Genomic DNA, 20036 nt, shown 5'->3' on the forward strand with positions numbered 1-20036 from the left:
TTTAGTCATGGATCGGTTCAAATGCTGTAACTGAGTGGGAAGCTGATCCGCCCATGGCAGGTTCACAGCAGGGACCATAAACTGTGGTAGTGGCACAGGTGGTCCCGCAGGGACCATAAACTGTGGTAGTGGCACAGGTGGTCCCACAGGGAGCGTTAATTTAGTCACAAGCGTGTTTAACAATGTGGAGAATGTAGCCCAAGGTAGGTCTTGTGATGCCCCAAGCGCTACCGACCCACTGGGGGGTAAGGAACCCCCTGAACCTGAACTCTCAGCTGCTAAATTATCCTCCATTACATCCGCGGCCTTACAACCACGCAGTGTGGGAGAAGCCCAGTCGTCGTTGCCACGTGTAGCAGACATAGCTATGTGCACAGTAATGGGCAACCTGGTACAATGTGTAGCAGCACTATGCCTATCAAGAACTCTCAGAGAAGATGCCTAAGATAGCACAGACCGGGCGTTCAATAGATATAGAATATATGGCGACTACAAATCACAAGTAAAAATACACCGTCAGTATATCTTGGGATACAATCCTATATTAATTATACAGAAAAACCTGAAACACTTGGCCCCCTCAGGTATAGCAATATCGGAATAGCCCACTGAGTGAAATACCCTGCAATAAGCCACGCAGCAGCTACATGCACTCACACATATATAGTCACAAGCGTACCATGCAGAAATGATGTACCATAAACTGCACTGGACTAGCAATACAAAGTAATACTCAGTATGGCTATATGTGATAACTATGGATATAACAAACACAGTAAACACTGGATGTATATCACAGGGTGTTTGTACCACACAAACCTGAATGTATGCACTCTTTCTTAACTAACACAGTTCGAGTGACAGGTAGAATACTCCAGTGTCCTGTAGGAAGCACAGCACTGGCAGTCAGGCGGTTCCACAAAGGAGGATTTGCTCTAGCAGTCCCAGGAACAGCATGGCTCTGTCTGTAATGGCTGCTGACCTTGAGTGAGGGAGAGGGAAGCAGCTCCAGGGCGGGAACATTACTGAATTGGCACCCTGGGCCTGGGGGGAGGGGCCTCAGGTCCAATCTGCTCACCCTGCTGGCATCCCCACCGGGTGTGCGGGCAGTAAAAAGAAAAAAAAATGGAGGAACTTGGTACAATATCCCTCTGGCCTGTGTCCATAATTCAACCCTGGTGGCTAGTGGAGCGGCTGCCCAGTATTCAGTGTCCACGCGTGGCCCGCCTCCTACGGCCGCGCTGGATTGCGGTAAAGTGCGGCACAGGAGCCCCTTACCTCCCCCTTGTCTGCGGCCCCGCGATCCGAGAGACGGCGGCGTGTGTGTGACTCACTGTTAGAGAGGAAGAAGCCGGCGCCTCCGCTGCAGTGACCCGGCAACCAGGGCGCGGGAGTATACAGCGCCGCTGGGGGTGATGGAGCTGCACGCAGGAAAAGTCTATGAGACTTTGCCTGCAGCAGCCCTTGTAGTCTTCTTACATTTTCTTCTGTCAGTCTGTAAAAATGAAGCTCTGAGAAGGCTGCGTAAGGCATGGCACCTGCATACTGCATGGCACCAACTTACAAACTGAGCTCGCTGTGCATGGTGGCGGGGTTATGAAGGAGGCGTCGCTGTGCATCTTGGGAACAGTCAAAAGCTTTTAGCCTGTTGGTGCCTTGGATCCCAGTGTACCCCGCAGCAGAAATATTGCATTATCAACATGTATCTGTTTTACAGTGAATATCAGTAAATCAGAGGGGTGGGGAAAACAATTACCATTTAAATTGGCTGAACTTTAAAATACTTAAGGTTAAACTTTCTCAGTAACCCAGAGCAACTTTATGCTGCAAATATACCAGAACAGATCCAAATGGTCTAACAGTTCCAAAAATTGGAGCATTTATCAGTACCTTTTCTAGGTTGATGAGATCTTATCTGAAGGGCCCCATACACTACAACGATATGTCTGAGGCTGAAGTCGGACGCTATTTCCCTTTAATTCCATATGATTTTGTACTTTTGTGCTATTTTTGCATAAGATATATCGCCTGCGATTGATCAAGCCGCAATAAATCACATGCGATATATCGTATGGCATACAATTGTACTATAAAATATATCTGATGGGCTGGATTAGAGGGCTATGGGGGCTGGAGTGTCCCGGAGAATGCCAGTCAAACATGTGCGATATATCGCATGAACAAAAAGAACACAATTTTCCATCCGATTCCATCCGATTCTAATAAATCAATCGTGCAGCACTAGCAATCTAGAGGATACGATACTCACGGGACCACGCATCGGATCGAAAACACATATGATTTGACACTTTTCATACGATATATCGTCCCGAGGTCGGAATCGCATGAAATCGTGCAAAATCATTGTAGTGTATGGGACCCTTTAGTCTTCTGGAAATTATAGGTTTCAAATTGTTAACCTTATTTTTAATTAAAAAAGATACAGGTTGAGTATCCCTTTTCCGAAATGCTTGGGACCAGAGGTATTTTGGATATCGGATTTTTCCGTATTTTGGAATAATTGCATTCCATAATGAGATATCATGGTGATGGGACCTAAATTAAAGCACAGAATGCATTTATGTCTCATATACACCTTATACACACAGCCTGATGGTCATTTTAGCCAATATTTTTTATAACTTTGTGCATTAAACAAAGTGTGTCTACATTCACACAAATCATTTATGTTTCATATAGACCTTATACACACAGCCTGAAGGTCATTTAATACAATATTATTAATAACTTTGTGTATTAAACAAAGTTTGTGTACATTGAGCCATCAAAAAACAAAGGTTTCACTATTTCACTCTCACTCAAAAAAGTCCGTATTTCGGAATTTTCCATATTTCGGAATATTTGGATATGGGATACTCAACCTGTATTAAAATTCTGAATGGTGCACTACAAAAAAATAACATGGTGTACTCAATGACCTAGAATAGGTAAGGTTACAGTGTAGCAATTACAGGGAGGGGGCAAAAAATTTCCAAATATTACTGAATAATATTGCGCATTTTCTCAGAATTTTCCACTCTTCAGGATAGATTTGGTCCACAGCGATCGCCTGAGGGTCCCTTGACCTGGCGCAATATCTTTTTAGCTTTTTGTTGAGGCGGGACGCCATCATGTCCACCTGTGGTCTTTCCCAACGGTTTACCAGCATTTGGAAGACTTCTGGATGAAGTCCCCATTCTCCCGGGTGGAGGTTGTGCCTGCTGAGGAAGTCTGCTTCCCAGTTGTCCACTCCCGGAATGAACACTGCTGTCAGTGCCAACACATGATTTTCCGCCCATCGGAGAATCCTTGTGGCTTCTGCCATTGCCCTCCTGCTTCTTGTGCCGCCCTGTCTGTTTACATGGGCGACCGCCGTGATGTTGTCTGATTGGATCAGTACCGGTTGGTTCTGAAGCAGGGGCCTTGCTTGGCTTAGGGCATTGTAAATGGCCCTTAGCTCCAGAATATTTATGTGAAGCGAAATCTCCTGATTTGACCACAGTCCTTGGAAATTTCTTCCCTGTGTGACTGCACCCCAGCCCCGAAGGCTGGCATCCGTGGTCACCAGGACCCAGTCCTGTATTCCGAATCTGCGGCCCTCTAGTAGATGAGCCCTCTGCAGCCACCACAGCAGCGACACCCTGGTCCTTGCCGACAGGGTTATCTGCTGTTGCATCTGGAGATGGGACCCGGACCATTTGTCCAACAGGTCCCACTGGAAAGTCCTTGCGTGGAACCTTCCGAATGGAATTGCTTCGTACGAAGCTACCATTTTTCCCAGGACTCGTGTGCATTGATGTACCGACACCTGTCCCGGTTTTAGGAGGTCTCTGACTAGAGATGACAACTCCTCGGCTTTTTCCACTGGAAGAAACACTTTTTTCTGGTCTGTGTCCAGAATCATTTCCAAGAACAGAAGACGTGTCGTCGGGACCAGCTGTGACTTTGGAATATTGAGAATGCAGCCGTGCTGTTGCAGCACTTCCCGAGAAAGTGCTACCTCCACTACCAACTGTTCCTTGGACCTCGCCTTTATCAGGAGATCGTCCAAGTACGGGATAATTAAAACTCCCTTCTTGCGAAGGAGTATCATCATTTCGGCCATTACCTTGGTAAAGACCCTCGGTGCCGTGGATAACCCAAACGGCAGCGTCTGGAACTGATAGTGACAGTCCTGTACCACAAATCTGAGGTACTCCTGGTGAGGAGGGTAAATGGGGACATGCAGGTAGGCATCCTTGATGTCCAGAGAGACCATGTAATCCCCCTCGTCCAGGCTCGCAATAACCGCCCTGAGCGATTCCATCTTGAACTTTCTGATATACGTGTTCAAGGATTTTAAATTTAAGATGGGTCTCACCGAACCGTCCGGTTTCGGTACCACAAACATTGTGGAATAGTAACCCTTTCCTTGCTGAAGGAGGGGTACCTTGACAATCACTTGCTGTGAATACAGTTTTTGGATAGCCACCAACACTGCCTCCCTGGCAGAGGGAGTTGCTGGTAAGGCAGATTTTAGAAAACGGCGGGGGGGAACGTCTCGAATTCCAGCCTGTACCCCTGAGATACTACTTGAAGGATCCAGGGATCCACCTGTGAGAGAGCCCACTGTGTGCTGAAATTTCTGAGACGGGCCCCCACCGTACCCGGGTCCGCCTGTGAAGCCCCAGCGTCATGCTGTGGACTTACCGGGAGTACTTTTGCTCTTGGGAACTGGCTGTATGCTGCAGCTTTTTCCCTCTACCTTTGCCTCTCGGCAGAAAGGATGCGCCTCGAGCCCTCGTGTTTATGGGGCCGAAAGGACTGTACTTGATAATACGGTGCTTTCTTTTGCTGTGGTGTAGCCTGTGGCAAAAATGTCGATTTCCCAGCCGTAGCTGTGGAAACGAGGTCTGAAAGACCATCCTCAAACAGTTCCACCCCCTTATAAGGCAAAACTTCCATGTGCCTTTTTGAATCGGCATCACCTGACCACTGCCGAGTCCATAACCCCCTTCTGGCGGCAATGGACATTGCGCTTATTTTTGATGCCAGCCGGCAAATATCCCTCTGTGCATCGCGCATGTATAAGACAGCGTCTTTTATATGCTCTACTGTCAGCAAAATATTGTCCCTATCCAGGGTATCAATATCATCCGACAGGGAATCCGACCACGCAGCAGCAGCACTGCACATCCATGCTGATGCAATCGATGGTCGCAATATAATGCCCGTGTGTGTATATATAGCTTTTAGGGTAGACTCCTGCTTTCTATCAGCAGGATCCTTTAGGGCGGCCGTACCCTGAGACGGTAGTGCCACCTGTTTTGATAAACGTGTAAGCGCTTTATCTACCCTAGGGGATGTTTCCCAACGTGACCTATCCTCTGGCGAGAAAGGGTACGCTGCCAATAACCGTTTAGAAATTATCAATTTCTTATAGGGGGAAGTCCAGGCTTCCTCACACACCTCATTTAATTCCTCAGATGCAGGAAAAACTACTGGTAGTTTTTTCTCACCGAACATAATACCCTTTTTTGTGGTACCTGGGGTACTATCAGAAATGTGCAATACATTTTTCATTGCCTCAATCATGTAACGGGTGGCCTTATTGGAGGGTACACTAGTCTCATCGTCGTCGACACTGGAGTCGGTATCCGTGTCGACATCTGTGTCTGCCATCTGAGGTAGCGGGCGTTTTAAAGCCCCTGATGACAATTGAGACGCTGGAACAGTCACAAGCTGAGTAGCCGGCTGTCCTATGTCGTCAAACCTTTTATGTAAGGAGCTGACACTGTCACGCAATTCCTTCCATAAGTCCATCCACACAGGTGTCGACCCCTCAGGGGGTGACAACACATTTACAGGCATTTGCTCTGCCTCCACATCATTTTCCTCATCATACATGTCGACACAGCGGTACCGACACACAGCACACACACAGGGAATGCTCTGACAGAGGACAGGACCCCACAAAGCCCTTTGGGGAGACAGAGGGAGAGTATGCCAGCACACACCAGAGCGCTATATAACAGAGGGATATCACTATACAGAGTGTTTTCCCCTATAGCTGCTTGTATTATATATATACTGCGCCTAAATTTAGTGACCCCCCTCTCTTTTTTACCCTTTCTGTAGTGCAGGACTGCAGGGGAGAGCCAGGGAGCGATCCTTCCAGCGGAGCTGTGAGGGAAAATGGCGCCAGTGTGCTGAGGGAGATGGCTCCGCCCCTTTTTCGGCGGGCTTTCTCCCGCTTTTTGTGTTATTCTGGCAGGGGTAATTTACACCTATATAGCCTCTGGGGCTATATATGGTGTCAGTTTTGCCAGCCAAGGTGTTAAAATTGCTGCTCAGGGCGCCCCCCCCCCAGCGCCCTGCACCCATCAGTGACCGAAGTGTGTGGTGTGCATGAGGAGCAATGGCGCACAGCTGCAGTGCTGTGCGCTACCTTGGAGAAGACAGAAGTCTTCAGCCGCCGATTTTCCGGACCTTCTTGCTTCTGGCTCTGTAAGGGGGACGGCGGCGCGGCTCCGGGAACGGACGACGAGGTCGGGTCCTGTGTGCGATCCCTCTGGAGCTAATGGTGTCCAGTAGCCTAAGAAGCCCAAGCTACCACCACTTAGGTAAATTCGCTTCTTCTCCCCTTAGGCCCTCGCTGCAGTGAGCCTGTTGCCAGCAGGTCTCACTGTAAAATAAAAAACCTAAACTATACTTTCTTTCTAGGAGCTCAGGAGAGCCCCTAGTGTGCATCCAGCTCGGCCGGGCACAGAAATCTAACTGAGGCTTGGAGGAGGGTCATAGGGGGAGGAGCCAGTGCACACCAGATAGTCCTAAATCTTTCTTTAGATGTGCCCAGTCTCCTGCGGAGCCGTCTATTCCCCATGGTCCTTACGGAGTCCCCAGCATCCACTAGGACGTCAGAGAAAATGTATGTAGAAGAGATGGGCACCTATACCATCTCATCAATATTTTATATTGTGTTTCCACAACTTCCAGTCTAGTAGAGCAATGTGTCATTCCTTCGCAATGTGTACCCCAGTTAATTTTAATACCAGGATGTACCAAGTCCTTATCCCATGCGTCACAAAAAGACGGTTTCTCTGAAAAATAGCCAAGCAGAAGAATCTTGTAGATAACTGATACTTTATGTGTGGGGGCTATAATATGACTGCACATGGACTCAAAGGGGGCAATGTCCTTATAAAGGTCAATTATTCTTATCTGTGATGTGATGAAATAGCGTAATTGAAGGTAGAACCAGTGATCTTTAGCAAGAATATTCTCGTTTTCCCAAACCCCTATGAAGGTTTTCAGGTTGCCATGACCAATCAAATGGTTTACCCTGGTCACACTCGCCCTCCTCCACTGAGAAGCTATGCCGATAAAAGTGACGTTTTTCCTGTTGAAACACCTGGTCTATATCGAAGTGTCTTCCATAAAGCTAGTGTGGGACCCACTGTTGGGTGCAGTGAGCGTCTAATATTGAGACCAAGAAATAGCATACAAATTAAGGTTTAATTAAGGTTTGTGGATGAAGCCTATAAATCGACCCATTGTTTCCTATCTGGGCCTGGACGAGACCAATCCATAATCCAATGTAGAACCATGGCTTGATAGTATGCTGAAAATAGGATTTTAAATGACCTACCATTAAATCCTTTTCTTGTAGTCCGTAGAGGATGCTGGGGTCCACATTAGTACCATGGGTATAGACTGGTACATTAGGAGCCATTGGCACTAAGAGTTTGAGAGTGTGGGCTGGCTCCTCCCTCTATGCCCCTCCTACCAAACTGTCTAGAAACTGTGCCCGAGGAGACGGACATCTTCGAGAGAAGGATCATACACAGATAGTGGCGAGATTCACACCAGCTCACACATACAAGGCAAACTAAGCTAACTAGCTTGAAATACAGCAACGGCTGCAACATTACTTACCAAGTAACCATGCAGAACATAACTAAAAACAAAGTTGTACTGAACCAGATAACCACTGCAGGAAAACGAAGCGCTGGGCAAGCGCCCAGCATTCTCTACGTACTACGAGAAAAGGATTTACCGGTAGGTAAATAAAATACTATTTTCTCTTACGTCCTAGAGGATGCTGGGGTCCACATTAGTACCATGGGGATGTACCAAAGCTCCCAGAACGGGAGGGAGAGCGTGGAGGCTCCTGCAGAACCAATTGACCAAACTTAAGGTCCTCAGAGGCCAAAGTAACAAACTTATAGAACTTTGCAAACGTGTTCGACCCCAACCAAGTAGCTACTCGGCAGAGTTGCAAAGGCGAGACACCCCGGGCAGCCGCTCAGGAAGAACCCACCTTACAAGTAGAGTGGGCCTTAACAGGCGAAGGACACGGCAAGCCTGCCGTAGAATACGCATGCTGGATAGTAAACCTAATCCGGCGAGAGATCATCTGCTTAGAAGCAGGACACCCAAGTTTCTTGGGATCATACAGGACAAACAGAGTCCGATTTTCTGTGACAAGCAGTCCTCTTCACATATATTTTAAGCACACTTACAACATCCAAGGACTTTAAAAGGAATTGAGGAGTCAATAGCAACTGGCACAATAGGTTGGTTGATATAAAAAGCCGATACAACCTTTGGAAGGAACTGCTGACATGTCCGGAGCTCAGCTCTATCTTCATGGAAGATCAAATAGGGGATTTTACAAGACAAAGTCCCCAGCTCCGACACACGTCTAGCAGAAGCTAAGGCCAACAGAGTGACAGCCTTCCACGTGAGAAACTTGACCTCAACCTCCTGTAGAAGTTCGAACCAATCCGATTGGAGGAACTGCAGCACCACGTTAAGATCCCAGGGTGCCGTAGGCGGCACAAAGGGAGGCTAGATGTGCAGAACCCCTTTCAAAAAAAGTCAACCTCAGGGAGGGAAGCCAGCTGTTTCTGTAAGAAAATGGATAAGTCCGAAATCTGGACCTTTACGGATCCCAACCTCAGGCCCATTTCCACACCTGCTTCTAGGAAGAGGAGAATCCGTCCCAGCTGAAAATCCACCGATGGAAACCTCTTGGATTCACACCAAGATATATACTTCTTCCAAATGCGATGGTAATGTTTAGACGTTACTCCTTTCCTAGCCTGCATCAGGGTAGGAATAACCTTGTTCGGAATGCCCTTCCGAGCTAGTATCTGGCATTCAACTTCCATGCTGTCAAACGCAGCCGTTGTAAGTCTTAATAGGCGAACGGCCCCTGCTTTAGCAGGTCATCCTGAAGAGGAAGAGGCCTGGGCTCTTCTAGCAGTAGTTCCAGAAGATCCGCGTACCAAGACCTTCTTGGCCAGTCCGGAGCAATGAGGATCGCTTGAACCCTTGTTCTCCTTATAAGCTTTAGCACTCTTGGAATGAGTGGAAGTGGTGGAAACACGTAAACCGACTGGAAAACCCACAGTCACTAGAGCGTCCACCGCCACTGCTTGCAGGTCCCTCGACCTGGAACAATATCGCCGAAGCTTCTTGTTGAGACGATAGGCCATCATGTCTATTTGAGGCTGGCTTCAGGACATCCTGGACCATTGTTTGTATCACCAACGCCTTTTCTTCCGGAAGAAACACCGTCTGCACTTCCGTGTCAAGGATCATTCCCAGAAAGGACAACCTCATGGTTGTTTCCAAATGTGATTTTGGAAGATTCAGGATCCAACAGTGTTCCACAAGCAGGTGGGTCATGAGAAGAATGGACTGTAACAGCTTCTCCCTGGACGATGCCTTTATCAGCAGATCGTCCAGATATGGAATTATGTTCACCCCCAGTCTGCGGCGGAGAACCATAATTCCCGCCATCACCTTGGTGAATACCCTAGGTGCTATGGAGAGGCTGAATGGCAGGGCCTGGAACCGATAGTGACAGTCCAACAGTGCAAATCGGAGATAAGCTTGATGTGGCCAGGAATTCCTCCACCTCCAGACCCGATATCACCGCCCGTAGAGACTCCATTTTGAACTTGAACTCCCTCAGAAAGGGGTTTAGTGATTTTAAGTTCAGAATGGGCCTGACCGAACCATCCGGTTTCGGTACCACGAAAAGGTTCGAATAGTAACCTTTGTTTTGCATCTGTGGAGGAACCGGCACAATAACCTGTGCCTCAACCAACCTCTGAATGGCTCCCTGTAGGATAGCCCTGTATGCAGGCAAAGCCGGCAAGCCTAATCTGAAGAACCGTTGCGAAGGGAGACCTTGAAACTCCAGCCGGTACCCCTGTGAATCAATATCTTGTACCCAGGGATCCAGGCCGGGTGACACCCAGACGTGACTGAAATATCTCGCCCCCACCGGCCCTACCTCCAGGCCGCACGGCCCACCATCATGCTGAGGACTTTGGTGTACCTGAAGCAGGTTTCCGTGGGAACCTGCAGCAGCAGGTTTCTTGGATTTTGGTCGACCTCCTCAAAAGAAGGTGTTGGACGGTTTGGCCTTTCTTGCTTTAGTAACCCGAAAGGACTGTGAAGCAGCTGAAGAAAAAGGCTTTTTCGCAGCAGGTGCAGCTGAGGGGAAAAAAGTGACTTACCCGCTGTAGCCGTGGAAATCAACGCATCCAACACTTCCCCAAAGAGAGCCTGACCTGTGTAGGGTAGGGTCTCCACACCTTTCCTAGATTCCGCGTCGGCAGACCACTGGCGCAGCCACAGTCCTCTGCGTGCGGAGACAGACATGGAAGAAATTTCTGCAGCTATTGAACCCTGGTCCTTCATGGATTCCACCATAAATCCTGCAGAATCCTGAAGGTTACGTAAAAACAATTCAACGTCACTTTTATCCAGTGTATCCAAATCCTCTAGTAAAGTGTCTGACCACTTTGCTATAGCTTTGGAAATCCATGCACAGGCAATAGTAGGACGTAGTATCGCCCCTGAAGCCGTGTATATGGATTTGAGCGTAGCATCAACTTTTCGATCAGCTGGTTCTTTTAAGGTGGTGGATCCTGGAACAGGTAAAACCACATTTTTTGAGATACAGACACATCCACTATGGGTGGGTTTTCCCATTTTTTTCCATCCTCTTCAGGAAAGGGGATAGCAACCAGTACCCTTTTAGGTATCTGGAATTTTTTCTCCGGGTTTTCCCACGCTTTTTCAAAGATAGCATTCAATTCTTTGGACGCAGGGAAGGTTAGCAAGGCTTTATTACTGTCTGTGAAGTAAGCCTCCTCAACCTGCTCAGTTGTATCAGTAATATTCAACACATCCCTAATAGCCTCTATCATCAACTGCACCCCTTAAGCAAGCGATGCGGTCCCCCTGAGCACATCCCCATCACCGTCTGCCGTATCAGAATCGGTATCCGTGTCATCTTGCTTAATTTGGGCAAGAGCACGTTTATGAGAACCTACAGAGGGGGGCTCTGAGGTAACAGAACCAGACCAAACTGCCATAGAGTTCTGTAAAACCTGAGTGGCAGATTAATTCTGTGCAACCCTAGTAGAATTCTGAGCCATCATAGATTTGAAAGAGGCAAACCATTCAGTCTCCCTTGCTGGTATCTGCGCTAAAACAGTGCTATCCTGATTGCCTGGAATGAGATCATCCTGAGAGGACAAATCCTCTGCAGCATATGACAGAGTCCCTAGACATAGCTAAACTGAGACCCCAAACACACACGAAGGGGAGGTTAGAGTTTCACCCCCAAGAATGGCATGAGAGACAGAGATTGAAGCCAACCCACACACAGCGCTTTTTAAGGTATAGGGAGACCCCTACCAGCGCTGACTGCACCTTAATAGGTTACACAGCTTGTAAAACAGCTTCCCCCCCTTCTACAACCCCCTGGTACCATTAAGAGATAGCTGGAGTTGATATGGAGGGACTTTCCTTCACTGACAGCACTTCTGCAGGCAGGAAAATGGCGCTGAACGCTGCAGCGTCCGCTGAGGATAAGCTCCGCCCCCTTAATGGCGCTGTCTTCCCGCTCTTCTGAAGATTATACTGGCCTGAGGAATTGTGCTGGCAGCGATCCTAGGACCCCGACAAGCTTGAAGGTCAGTGTAGGGTGCAAGTGCTGGCTCAGGGCTCCCCTCACAGCAGTTAGTACTGTGCTCCATACCCTGTTGCCGCCATCTTCACACCAGCTCCCCGCTTGCCAGGGGGGGCGGTGACTCACTCGCCACTGATCTTCAGCTCTGTAAGGTGGTGGTGCCATGCTGCGGGAGTGAGCGGTTGCCTAGGGCGGCTAACGATCATCACCCTCAGGAGCTCAGTGTCCTGTCAGAAGAGATAGTGGCTCAGACCCCGCAGGATGGACGCTCCTCCCCCCCCCCCCCCCTCCCTTAGTCCCACGAAGCAGGGAGGCTGTTGCAGCAGCCTCCCTGTAAAATAATAAACTCTAAAAATAACTTACTAGAGGAACTCTGCAGAGCTCCCCTAGCTGTGACAGGCTCTTCCAGGCACATTTTCTAAACAGAGTCTGGTAGGAGGGGCATAGAGGGAGGAGCCAGCCCACACTTTCAAACTCTTAAAGTGCCAGTGGCTCTTAATGGACCTGCCTATACCCATGGTACGAATGTGGACCCCAGCATCCTCTTGGACACAAGAGAAATCATAGGTAATTGCTGACCACCCTGAGATTTACGTCTAAAAAAAATGACTATGCGAAGATATGTAGGAATAAAAGTGACTGTTGTGGTGAGTCTATAAGGGATCAAAATCCCCAAGTATTTAATGTGAGAGTGTTGCCAAACAAACGGAAATGACACAGATAAGGTGAAACCACTGTAGCCGGTAGAGAAATGTTTAGCGCTACAGATTTGGAATAGTTGATTTTAAAAATCTGCTAGAACGTGCAAATTCTTCCATGAGATTGGGCAAAGAAACAATAGGATCGGATAAGATTAAGCCTGGGTGATTCCCTGAGGAAGAGTCGGAAATGTAATTTCCTCCAGGAATTTCTGCATATCATATTTGTGGTCTATTTGGCCAGAAAGTGAATGCTTTGAGGTTAAATTATATAGTTTTGAATAGTATGTATGAAAGACTTTAGCAATCTGCGTCACTTGCGTAGAGTACCCCATTTGCATCCTTGAGGTCAGATATACACGTCAAGGATCGTTAAGCGCTAAGGGCACGAGCCAACAGTTTACCCGGTCTGTTTCCCCATCGATGATATTTATGGCGACAAGTCAAATTTTTATATGGTACATGGAGTATATCACTCATACATCTATTTTAAACTCTGCCTGTTCAAAATGTAGTTCTGAGGACTGCCTTTTGGCTTATGCTCTGGAGATGTCCAGAGCCATAAAATCTCTCTCTTTAGAAGCAAAATGCTAACAAAATTATTTCCAGTTATGTGCTCACAACTCCAGCAAACGTAATAACTGCAAGAACCTGGCTTTGTGTCAGACTGCCCTTGCATGCATACATAGATGATACAGTTGGCCATCATAGACATTTGTATACAATTAGGAATGCCGTTCACTTGTATCAAAAATAAGATTTTACTTACCGGTAAATCTATTTCTCGTAGTCCGTAGTGGATGCTGGGGACTCCGCAAGGACCATGGGGAATAGACGGGCTCCGCAGGAGACAGGGCACTCTAAGAAAGAATTAGGACTACTGGTGTGCACTGGCTCCTCCCTCTATGTCCCTCCTCCAGACCTCAGTTAAGGAAACTGTGCCCAGAAGAGCTGACAGTACAAGGAAAGGATTTTGGAATCCAGGGTAAGACTCATACCAGCCACACCAATCACACCGTATAACTCGTGATAAACTTACCCAGTTAAAAGTATGAACAACCACAGAGCATCAGATAAACCTGATGCAACCATAACATAACCCTTATTTTAGCAATAACTATATACAAGTATTGCAGAAGAAGTCCGCACTTGGGACGGGCGCCCAGCATCCACTACGGACTACAAGAAATAGATTTACCGGTAAGTAAAATCTTATTTTCTCTAACGTCCTAGTGGATGCTGGGGACTCCGTAAGGACCATGGGGATTATACCAAAGCACCCAAACAGGCAGGAGAGTGCGGATGACTCTGCAGCACCGAATAAGCAAACTCAAGGTCCTCCCTCAGCCAGGGTATCAAACTTGTAGAACCTTGCAAAAGTGTTTGAACCCGACCAAGTAGCTGCTCGGCAAAGCTGTAATGCCGAGACCCCTCGGGCAGCCGCCCAAGAAGAGCCCACCTTCCTTGTGGAATGGGCTTTTACTGATTTTGGAGGCGGCACTCCAGCCGCAGAATGAGCCTGCTGAATCGTGTTACAGATCCAGCGAGCAATAGTTTGCTTTGAAGCAGGAGCACCCAGCTTGTTGGATGCATACAGGATAAACAGCGACTCAGTTTTCCCGACTCCAGCTGTTCTGGCTACATAAACCTTCAAAGCCCTGACTACATCTAGTAACTTGGAATCCTCCAAGTCACGAGTAGCCGCAGGCACCACGATAGGTTGGTTCAAATGAAAAGATGACACCACTTTTGACAGAAATTGCGGACGAGTCCGTAATTCCGCCCTGTCCATATGGAAAACCAGATAGGGGCTTTAATGTGACAAAGCCGCCAACTCTGACACACGCCTAGCCGAAGCTAAGGCCAATAGCATGACCACCTTCCACGTGAGATATTTTAACTCCACGGTTTTAAGTGGCTCAAACCAGTGTGATTTCAGGAAACTCAACACCACGTTAAGATCCCAAGGTGCCACTGGAGGCACAAAAGGGGGCTGAATATGCAGCACTCCCTTTACAAACGTCTGAACTTCAGGAAGAGAAGCAAGTTCCTTTTGAAAGAAAATGGATAGGGCTGAAATCTGGACCTTAATGGGCACCAATTTTAAGCCCATAGTCACTCTCGACTGTAGGAAGTGAAGGAAACGGCCCAGCTGGACTTCCTCTGTAGGGACATTCCTGGCCTCACACCAAGCAACATATTTTCGCCATATACGGTGATAATGTTTAGCCGTCACGTCCTTCCTAGCCTGTATTAGCGTAGGAATAACCTCATCCAGAATGCCCTTTTCTGCTAGGATCCGGCGTTCAACCGCCATGCCGTCAAATGCAGCCGCGGTAAGTCTTGGAACAGACAGGGCCCCTGTTGCAACAGATCCTGTCTGAGAGACAGAGGCCATGGGTCCTCTGTGAGCATTTCTTGCAGTTCCGGATACCAGTCCTTCTTGGCCAATCCGGAACAATGAGTATTGTTCTCACTCCTCTTTTTCTTACGATTTTCAGCACCTTGGGTATGAGAGGAAGAGGAGGAAACACATAAACCGACTGGAACACCCACGGTGTCACTAGTGCGTCTACAGCTATCGCCTGAGGGTCTCTTGACCTGGCGCAATATCTCTGTAGCTTTTTGTTGAGGCGGGATGCCATCATGTCCACCTGTGGCAGTTCCCAACGACTTGTAATCTGTGTGAAGACTTCTTGATGAAGTCCCCACTCTCCCGGGTGGAGGTCGTGCCTGCTGAGGAAGTCTGCTTCCCAGTTGTCCACTCCCGGAATGAACACTGCTAACAGTGCTTTTACGTGATTCTCCTCCCAGCGAAGAATTCTGGTGGCTTCCGCCATCGCCACCCTGCTCCTTGTGCCGCCTTGGCGGTTTACATGAGCCACTGTGGTGATGTTGTCTGACTGAATCAGCACCGGTTGGTTGCGAAGCAGAGGCTCCGCTTGACTTAGGGCATTGTATATGGCCCTTAGTTCCAGGATATTGATGTGCAGACAAGTTTCCTGACTTGACCACAGACCCTGGAAATTTCTTCCCTGTGTGACTGCCCCCCACCCTCAGAGGCTTGCCTCCGTGGTCACCAGGACCCAGTCCTGAATGCCGAACCTGCGACCCTCGAGAAGGTGAGCACTCTGCAGCCACCACAGAAGAGACACCCTGGCTCTGGGGGATAGGGTGATCAGCCGCTGCATCTGAAAATGCGAGACGGACCACTTGTCCAACAGATCCCACTGAAAAGTCCTCGCATGGAACCTGCCGAAGGGAATGGTCTCGTATGACGCCACCATCTTTCCCAGGACTCGCGTGCAGTGATGCACCGACACCTGTTTTCGTTTTAAGAGGTCTCTGACCAGAGTCACGAGCTCCTGAGCCTTCTCCGCTGGGAGAAAAACCTTCTTCTGGTCTGTGTCCAGAATCATGCCCAGGAAGGGCAGACGCGTCGTAGGAATCAGCTGCGACTTTGGAATATTCAGAATCCAGCCGTGCTGTTGCAACACTTCCCGAGAGCATGCTACGCTGATCAGCAACTGCTCTCTGGACCTCTTCTTTATGAGGAGATCGTCCAAGTACGGGATAATTGTGACTCCCTGCTTTCGCAGAAGCACCATCATTTCTGCCATTACCTTGGTAAAAATTCTCGGTGCTGTGGACAGACCAAACGGCAACGTCTGGAATTGTTAATGACAGACCATTCCACAAATCTGAGGTACTCCTGATGAGGTGGATAAATGGGGACATGCAGGTAAGCATCCTTTATGTCCAGGGACACCATAAAATCCCCCTCTTCCAAGCTCGCAATGACCGCTCTGAACGATTCCATCTTGAACTTGAACCTTTTCAGGTAAATGTTCAGGGATTTTAAATTCAATATGGGTCTGACCGAACCGTCCGGTTTCGGTACCACAAACATTGTGGAATAGTAACCCCTTCCCTGTTGAAGGAGGGGAACCTTTACCACCACCTGCTGGAGATATAATTTGTGAATTGCCGCTAACACTATTTCCTTCTCTAAGGGGAAGCTGGCAGGGCCGATTTGAGGTAACGGTGAGGGGGGCATCACTTCGAATTCCAGCTTGTATCCCTGAGATACAATCTGTATAGCCCAGGGATCCACCCGTGATCGAATCCACTGGTGGCTGAAATTTCGGAGACGCGCCCCCACCGATCCTGGCTCCACCTGTGGAGCCCCAGCGTCATGCGGTGGATTTAGTGGAAGCCGGGGAGGACTTCTGGTTCCTGGGAACTAGCTGTATTGTGCAGCTTCTTTCCTCTACCCCTGCCTCTGGCAAGAAAGGACGCACCTCGGACTTTCTTGCCTTTTTGTGAACGAAAGGACTGCATTTGGTAATACGGTGCTTTCTTAGGTTGTGAGGGAATATATGGCAAAAAATTTGACTTCCCAGCCGTAGCTGTGGCCACTAGGTCTGAAAGACCGTCCCCAAACAATTCCTCACCCTTGTAAGGTAACACCTCCATGTGCCTTTTTTAGTCGGCATCACCTGTCCATTGCCGAGTCCACAGGACCCTTCTGGCAGAAATCGACATTGCATTTATTCTAGAGCCCAGCAGGGTAATGTCTCTCTGGGCATCTCTCATATATAGGACAGCGTCTTTTATATGCCCCAGGGTCAGTAATATAGTATCCTTGTCCAAGGTATCAATTTCCTCAGATAAGGTATCTGTCCATGCTGCTACAGCACTACACATCCAGGCTGACGCAATTGCGTATAAACGGACTTCAGGATACCTTCCTGCTTTCTATCCGCAGGATCTTTTAGGGTGGCCGTATCCTGTGACGGCAGGGCTACCTTCTTAGATAAGCGTGTCAAAGCTTTGTCTACCCTAGGGGAGGATTCCCAGCGTAACCTGTCCGTTGGCGGGAAAGGGTACGCCATAAGCAACAGTTTGGAAATCTGCATTTTTCTATCTGGAGATTCCCAAGCTTTTTCACATAACTCATTTAACTCATGTGAAGGGGGAAAGGTCACCTCATGCCTTTTTTCCCCAAACATATAAACCCTCTTGTCAGGGACTGAGTTTTCCTCTGAGATGTGCAATACATCCTTCATTGCTATAATTATGTAGCGGATGGCTTTAGCCATTTTAGGCTGCAACTTTGCGTCATCGCCATCGACACTGGAGTCAGAATCTGTGTCGATATCTGTGTCAACAATTTGGGATAGTGGGCGCTTCTGAGACCCTGACGGCCTCTGCGCTGTAGGATCAGGCATGGGTTGAGACCCTGACTGTCCCAAGGCTTCAGCTTTATCCAACCTTTTATGCAAGGAATTAACATCATCATTTAAAACCTTCCACATATCCATCCAATCAGGTGTCGGCGGAGACACCTCATTCATTTGCTCTCGCTCTGCTTCCACATAGCCTTCCTCGTCAAACATGCTGACACAACCGTACCGACACCCCACACACACAGGGGATGCTCTATTTGAGGACCGAACCCCCACAAGGCCTTTTGGAGAGACAGAGAGAGAGTATGCCAGCACAGACCCCAGCGCAATATGACCCAGGAATTACACAGTAACTTAGTGTTTACCCAGTAGCTGCTGTATACACTGATTTTGCGCCAAATTTATGTGCCCCCCCTCTCTTTTTACCCTCTTTCTACCGTGAATCTGCAGGGGAGAGCCTGGGGAGCTTCCGCTCAGCGGAGCTGTGGAGAGAAAATGGCGCTGGTGAGTGCTGAGGAAGAAGCCCCGCCCCCTCAGCGGCGGGCTTCTGTCCCGCGATTTTGTGTAAAATAATGGCGGGGGCTCATGCATATATACAGTGCCCAACTGTATATATGCCCACTTTGCCAAGAGGTCTCTAATTGCTGCCCTGGGCGCACCGACCCCCACCCCCCCCCCTGCACCCTACAGTGACCGGAGTGTGTGGGTTTAATGTGGGAGCAATGGAGCACAGCTGCAGTGCTGTGCGCTACCTCATATGAAGACTGGAGTCTTCTGCCGCCGCTTTTGAAGTCTTCTTGCTTCTCACGCCGGCTTCTGGCTCTGCGAGGGGGACGGCGGCGCGGCTCCGGGATCGGACGACCAAGGGTGCGTTCCTGTGTTCGATCCCTCTGGAGCTAATGGTGTCCAGTAGCCTAAGAAGCAGGACCTATCCACAGTGAGTAGGGCTGCTTCTCTCCCCTCAGTCCCACATAGAGAGTCTGTTGCCAGCAGATCTCTCTGAAAATAAAAAATCCTAACAAAATACTTTCTACTTAGCAAGCTCAGGAGAGCTCACTGAACAGCACCCAGCTCGTCTGGGCACAGATTCAAACTGAGGTCTGGAGGAGGGACATAGAGGGAGGAGCCAGTGCACACCAGTAGTCCTAATTCTTTCTTAGGGTGTGTACACACGGTGAGATTTTTTCTTAAGATTTTGACTATATAGTCAAAATCGTAAGAAAAGTTAGTGCAGATCGCAAGGTGAAAGTCACCTTGCGATCCCGATGCGCGGTCCCGCCAGGTTGGCATCGCAAGAAAAGATAGGACACCGATCTAGCAAGGATTGACTTGTCTGCACAGCCTATCTAATTCATCTCACATGTCAATGACATCTCACATAAGCCAAAATCTCACATAAGCCAAAATCGTAAGCACACATAGTCCATATCTCAAGAAAAGTTAGTCAAAATCTGTCCTATCTGGCCTCCGGGGAGTTCAAGGGAAATCGCAAGTAAAAATAGGACATAGCAAGGATCTCACCGTGTGTACACTCCCTTAGAGTGCCCTGTCTCCTGCGGAGCCCGTCTATTCCCCCTGGTCCTTGCGGAGTCCCCAGCATCCCCTAGGACGTTAGAGAAAGCTCTGGTACTCTTGGTATGAATCAAGATATCTTGCACAGAGAGCATGCCTGTGCTTGACCTAGGTATTTTAGGACTCCCTGGGATGCCCTACCCACTTTTCAGTCTTTTTCATATACATACAATTTGCTTTTCTGTATATCTTACTACATGAGCAATGGCTCTATTGAAATGATTGCCATTCACAATTATGGGATTTAGTGCTGACTCTGTACGTGTTTGTATTGAGTATTTGTAGGTTTGACGTCTTTGTTGGAAAAACAAATATAACCAGATTAAAAAAAAAAAAAAGTTAAATATACGAATGGAACCCTGCTCATCTATCCCTTTAATAGGATTTACTGAGCCACGGCAGTCAGACTTAATCCCCTACTGTAATGACTTAATCCCCTGCTGTATTGTTCTCTCTGTATTGTATTGCAGCTGAGAACAATAGATGAAAGGCTTATGCTAATAAACCTCGGTGCACCTAGGCGCAAAAGAGAAAGCTAGATGAGCGAGGCTCCATTTGTCTTATATGTTACAGCACAGAATTTCTAGAACAATGTACATTTAA

The 20036-nt window shown here is 48.2% G+C and overlaps 1 protein-coding gene across 3 annotated transcripts in view; it reads right to left on the bottom strand.

Annotated features, from left to right (window-relative positions):
* LOC134927810 (mediator of DNA damage checkpoint protein 1-like) overlaps positions 1–20036 on the bottom strand; it is an 840332-nt gene that overhangs the window by 665056 nt on the left and 155240 nt on the right. The window lies entirely within an intron of this gene.

This window comes from Pseudophryne corroboree, chromosome 5 (genome assembly GCF_028390025.1).
Source record: "Pseudophryne corroboree isolate aPseCor3 chromosome 5, aPseCor3.hap2, whole genome shotgun sequence".
NCBI classification, from domain to species: Eukaryota; Metazoa; Chordata; class Amphibia; order Anura; family Myobatrachidae; genus Pseudophryne; species Pseudophryne corroboree.